The sequence below is a fragment of the Scyliorhinus canicula genome, chromosome 2, assembly GCF_902713615.1.
Source record: "Scyliorhinus canicula chromosome 2, sScyCan1.1, whole genome shotgun sequence".
In the NCBI taxonomy this organism is placed as follows: domain Eukaryota; kingdom Metazoa; phylum Chordata; class Chondrichthyes; order Carcharhiniformes; family Scyliorhinidae; genus Scyliorhinus; species Scyliorhinus canicula.
The window spans coordinates 287735395-287741394 of record NC_052147.1 but is presented as its reverse complement, the minus strand read 5'-3'; positions in this window follow the sequence as shown (position 1 = coordinate 287741394).

The window sequence follows — 6000 nt, the reverse complement described above, 5'->3', positions numbered from 1 at the left end:
ACTGCATTAGGCCTGCGTGTGTTGTACTGCATTAGGCCTCTGTGTGTTGTACTGCATTAGGCCTGTGCGTGTGTTGTACTGCATTAGGCCTGTGTGTATTGTACTGCATTATGCCTGTGTGTATGTTGTACTGCATTAGGCCTGTGTATGTTGTACTGCATTAGGCCTGTGTATGTTGTACTGCATTAGGCCTGTGTGTGTATGTTGTACTGCATTAGGCCTGTGTATGTTGTACTGCATTAGGCCTGTGTATGTTATACTGCATTAGGCCTGTGTGTATTGTACTGCATTAGGCCTGTGTATGTTGTACTGCATTAGGCCTGTGTATGTTGTACTGCATTAGGCCTGTGTATGTTGTATTGCATTAGGCCTGTGTGTATTGTACTGCATTAGGCCTGTGTAGGTTGTACTGCATTAGGCCTGTGTGTGTTGTACTGCATTAGGCCTGTGTATGTTGTACTGCATTAGGCCTGTGTGTATTGTACTGCATTAGGCCTGTGTATGTTGTACTGCATTAGGCCTGTGTATGTTGTACTGCATTAGGCCTGTGTATGTTGTACTGCATTAGGCCTGTGTGTATTGTACTGCATTAGGCCTGTGTATGTTGTACTGCATTAGGCCTGTGTGTATGTTGTACTGCATTAGGCCTGTGTGTGTTGTACTGCATTAGGCCTGTGTATGTTGTACTGCATTAGGCCTGTGTGTATTGTACTGCATTAGGCCTGTGTATGTTGTACTGCATTAGGCCTGTGTATGTTGTACTGCATTAGGCCTGTGTATGTTGTACTGCATTAGGCCTGTGTATGTTGTACTGCATTAGGCCTGTGTATGTTGTACTGCATTAGGCCTGTGTGTATTGTACTGCATTAGGCCTGTGTATGTTGTACTGCATTAGGCCTGTGTATGTTGTACTGCATTAGGCCTGTGTGTATTGTACTGCATTAGGCCTGTGTATGTTGTACTGCATTAGGCCTGTGTATGTTGTACTGCATTAGGCCTGTGTGTGTTGTACTGCATTAGGCCTGTGTATGTTGTATTGCATTAGGCCTGTGTATGTTGTACTGCATTAGGCCTGCGTGTGTTGTACTGCATTAGGCCTGTGTATTTTTTACTGCATTAGGCCTGTGTATGTTGTACTGCATTAGGTCTGTGTATGTCGTACTGCATTAGGCCTGTGTATGTTGTACTGCATTAGGCCTGTGTGTGTTGTACTGCATTAGGCCTGTGTGTATTGTACTGCATTAGGCCTGTGTGTGTTGTACTACATTAGGCCTGCATGTATTGTACTGCATTAGGCCTGTGTGTGTTGTACTGCATTAGGCCTGTGTATGTTGTACTGCATTAGGCCTGTGTGTGTTGTACTACATTAGGCCTGCGTGTGTTGTACTGCATTAGGCCTGTGTATGTTGTACTGCATTAGGCCTGTGTGTTGTACTGCATTAGGCCTGTGTGTGTTGTACTGCATTAGGCCTGTGTGTGTTGTACTGCATTAGGCCTGTGTGTGTGTTGTACTGCATTAGGCCTGCATGTATTGTACTGCATTAGGCCTGCATGTATTGTACTGCATTAGGCCTGCGTGTGTTGTACTGCATTAGGCCTGTGTGTTGTACTGCATTAGGCCTGTGTGTGTGTTATACTGCATTAGGCCTGTGTGTGTGTTGTACTGCATTAGGCCTGTGTGTGTGTTGTACTGCATTAGGCCTGTGTATGTTGTACTGCATTAGGCCGGTGTGTGTTGTACTACATTAGGCCTGTGTATGTTGTACTGCATTAGGCCTGTGTATGTTGTACTGCATTAGGCCTGTGTGTGTGTTGTACTGCATTAGGCCTGTGTATGTTGTACTGCATTAGGGCTGTGTGTATGTTGTACTGCATTAGGCCTGTGTGTATGTTGTACTGCATTAGGCCTGCGTGTGTTGTACTGCATTAGGCCTCTGTGTGTTGTACTGCATTAGGCCTGTGTGTGTGTTGTACTGCATTAGGCCTGTGTGTATTGTACTGCATTATGCCTGTGTGTATGTTGTACTGCATTAGGCCTGTGTATGTTGTACTGCATTAGGCCTGTGTATGTTGTACTGCATTAGGCCTGTGTGTGTGTTGTACTGCATTAGGCCTGTGTGTGTTGTACTGCATTAGGCCTGTGTGTTGTACTGCATTAGGCCTGTGTGTGTGTTGTACTGCATTAGGCCTGTGTGTGTTGTACTGCATTAGGCCTGTGTGTTGTACTGCATTAGGCCTGTGTGTGTTGTACTGCATTAGGCCTGTGTGTGTTGTACTACATTAGGCCTGCATGTATTGTACTGCATTAGGCCTGCGTGTGTTGTACTGCATTAGGCCTGTGTATGTTGTACTGCATTAGGCCTGTGTGTGTTGTACTACATTAGGCCTGCGTGTGTTGTACTGCATTAGGCCTGTGTATGTTGTACTGCATTAGGCCTGTGTGTTGTACTGCATTAGGCCTGTGTGTGTTGTACTGCATTAGGCCTGTGTGTGTTGTACTGCATTAGGCCTGTGTGTGTGTTGTACTGCATTAGGCCTGCATGTATTGTACTGCATTAGGCCTGCATGTATTGTACTGCATTAGGCCTGCGTGTGTTGTACTGCATTAGGCCTGTGTGTTGTACTGCATTAGGCCTGTGTGTGTGTTGTACTGCATTAGGCCTGTGTGTGTGTTGTACTGCATTAGGCCTGTGTGTGTGTTGTACTGCATTAGGCCTGTGTATGTTGTACTGCATTAGGCCGGTGTGTGTTGTACTACATTAGGCCTGTGTATGTTGTACTGCATTAGGCCTGTGTATGTTGTACTGCATTAGGCCTGTGTGTGTGTTGTACTGCATTAGGCCTGTGTATGTTGTACTGCATTAGGGCTGTGTGTATGTTGTACTGCATTAGGCCTGTGTGTATGTTGTACTGCATTAGGCCTGCGTGTGTTGTACTGCATTAGGCCTCTGTGTGTTGTACTGCATTAGGCCTGTGCGTGTGTTGTACTGCATTAGGCCTGTGTGTATTGTACTGCATTATGCCTGTGTGTATGTTGTACTGCATTAGGCCTGTGTATGTTGTACTGCATTAGGCCTGTGTATGTTGTACTGCATTAGGCCTGTGTGTGTATGTTGTACTGCATTAGGCCTGTGTATGTTGTACTGCATTAGGCCTGTGTATGTTATACTGCATTAGGCCTGTGTGTATTGTCCTGCATTAGGCCTGTGTATGTTGTACTGCATTAGGCCTGTGTATGTTGTACTGCATTAGGCCTGTGTATGTTGTATTGCATTAGGCCTGTGTGTATTGTACTGCATTAGGCCTGTGTAGGTTGTACTGCATTAGGCCTGTGTGTGTTGTACTGCATTAGGCCTGTGTATGTTGTACTGCATTAGGCCTGTGTGTATTGTACTGCATTAGGCCTGTGTATGTTGTACTGCATTAGGCCTGTGTATGTTGTACTGCATTAGGCCTGTGTATGTTGTACTGCATTAGGCCTGTGTGTATTGTACTGCATTAGGCCTGTGTATGTTGTACTGCATTAGGCCTGTGTGTATGTTGTACTGCATTAGGCCTGTGTGTGTTGTACTGCATTAGGCCTGTGTATGTTGTACTGCATTAGGCCTGTGTGTATTGTACTGCATTAGGCCTGTGTATGTTGTACTGCATTAGGCCTGTGTATGTTGTACTGCATTAGGCCTGTGTATGTTGTACTGCATTAGGCCTGTGTATGTTGTACTGCATTAGGCCTGTGTATGTTGTACTGCATTAGGCCTGTGTGTATTGTACTGCATTAGGCCTGTGTATGTTGTACTGCATTAGGCCTGTGTATGTTGTACTGCATTAGGCCTGTGTGTATTGTACTGCATTAGGCCTGTGTATGTTGTACTGCATTAGGCCTGTGTATGTTGTACTGCATTAGGCCTGTGTGTGTTGTACTGCATTAGGCCTGTGTATGTTGTATTGCATTAGGCCTGTGTATGTTGTACTGCATTAGGCCTGCGTGTGTTGTACTGCATTAGGCCTGTGTATTTTTTACTGCATTAGGCCTGTGTATGTTGTACTGCATTAGGTCTGTGTATGTCGTACTGCATTAGGCCTGTGTATGTTGTACTGCATTAGGCCTGTGTGTGTTGTACTGCATTAGGCCTGTGTGTATTGTACTGCATTAGGCCTGTGTATGTTGTACTGCATTAGGCCTGTGTAAGTTGTACTGCATTAGGCCTGTGTGTGTGTTGTACTGCATTAGGCCTGTGTGTGTTGTACTGCATTAGGCCTGTGTGTATTGTACTGCATTAGGCCTGTGTGTTGTACTGCATTAGGCCTGTGTATGTTGTACTGCATTAGGCCTGTGTGTTGTACTGCATTAGGCCTGTGTATGTTGTACTGCATTAGGCCTGTGTATGTTGTACTGCATTAGGCCTGTGTATGTTGTACTGCATTAGGCCTGTGTGTGTTGTACTGCATTAGGCCTGTGTATGTTGTACTGCATTAGGCCTGTGTATTTTGTACTGCATTAGGCCTGTGTATGTTGTACTGCATTAGGCCTGTGTATGTTGTACTGCATTAGGCCTGTGTGTATTGTACTGCATTAGGCCTGTGTATGTTGTACTGCATTAGGCCTGTGTATTTTGTACTGCATTAGGGCTGTGTGTGCATTGGTCATGACATTTCCCCCGGGAATTGACATCTAATCGAGTCGCTGGTATGTGTGACTCATGTCCAGCTTTGTGTAAGTTCAACCTGCAGCCAGCTCTCCATCCAGGTCTTCAATTCCCAGGACTGAATACTTACCCAGATTGGTGGTTTGATTAACTGTCAGCCTATAATCGTCACCAATGCAGATGGCCTTGCCCAGTTTCAATATGAGAGCCCATAGATGCTGCCCATTCTGAGAAGTCAACCGGCCGAATAATGCCCGTTTCTTCCGACCTGCTTAACTCAGTCTCCACTTTCTCTCGTGAGGAATACGGTACCAGTCTTGTCCCAAAGAATCAGGGAGTCACCTCCGGATCAATGTAAATCTTCGCTTGCAGCCTTTGATCTTGCCTATTTCATCACAAAATATATTGTCGTTTTGTCTGATCAGTTTGGGGAACATAGAACATAGAACATAGAACAGTACAGCACAGAACAGGCCCTTCGGCCCTCAATGTTGTGCCGAGCAATGATCACTCTACTCAAACCCACGTATCCACCCTATACCCGTAACCCAACAACCCCCCCCCCCCTTAACCTTACTTTTTTAGGACACTACGGGCAATTTAGCATGGCCAATCCACCTAACCTGCACATCTTTGGACTGTGGGAGGAAACCGGAGCACCCGGAGGAAACCCACGCACACACGGGGAGGACTCAAGTTGAATTCGGCCAAAATATCTCAAGTGCTGCAAGTGAGACCGGGAGGTCTCACTTGCAGTACTTGAGATATTTTGGCCGAATTCAACTTGATTTCTTTCACACAACCGCGACCAAGAAGGCCTGGTCCTTCACCCCTCTCTATTATCACTGGAGGCTGGGTAGACTGTTGTCCATTGCTCACAGAGACCACTCTGGGCCTTTTATTTTTATTGCTTTTCCCGTACAAGTCTTCAACTTGGCAGAAGGGCTCTTCAGGTTTAGTGGTTGGACTTCCTCTCTGAGGTATTGAAGTGCACTCTCGCCCAACACAGTGGCTCATTCCCCTCCCTCTCCACTTTAATCTTAAGAGGCTTCCGATTTACCCGGAGTGCTGCAGTAATAGGGTCTATCTCGCCTGTTTCAGGCTGAACAGAGAGCGAATACCACAATCGCTGACGCTTGCCTGTCTCACATTGTATATTTGTAACATCTTAGTTTTTCAATTACTCTGTGGTCTTGACTTTGCTCTGAACTGCTTTACCAAACTGCAATAAAAACACTCAGCCTCCTTCAAAGGACATGATTCAGCAATGTGGTTACCTCCACATTCCACTTTAAACATTACTGTGTTTTGTTGGTGGCTGAAGTTGTTTCCCACTTTACGGCTGCCTTGGCAG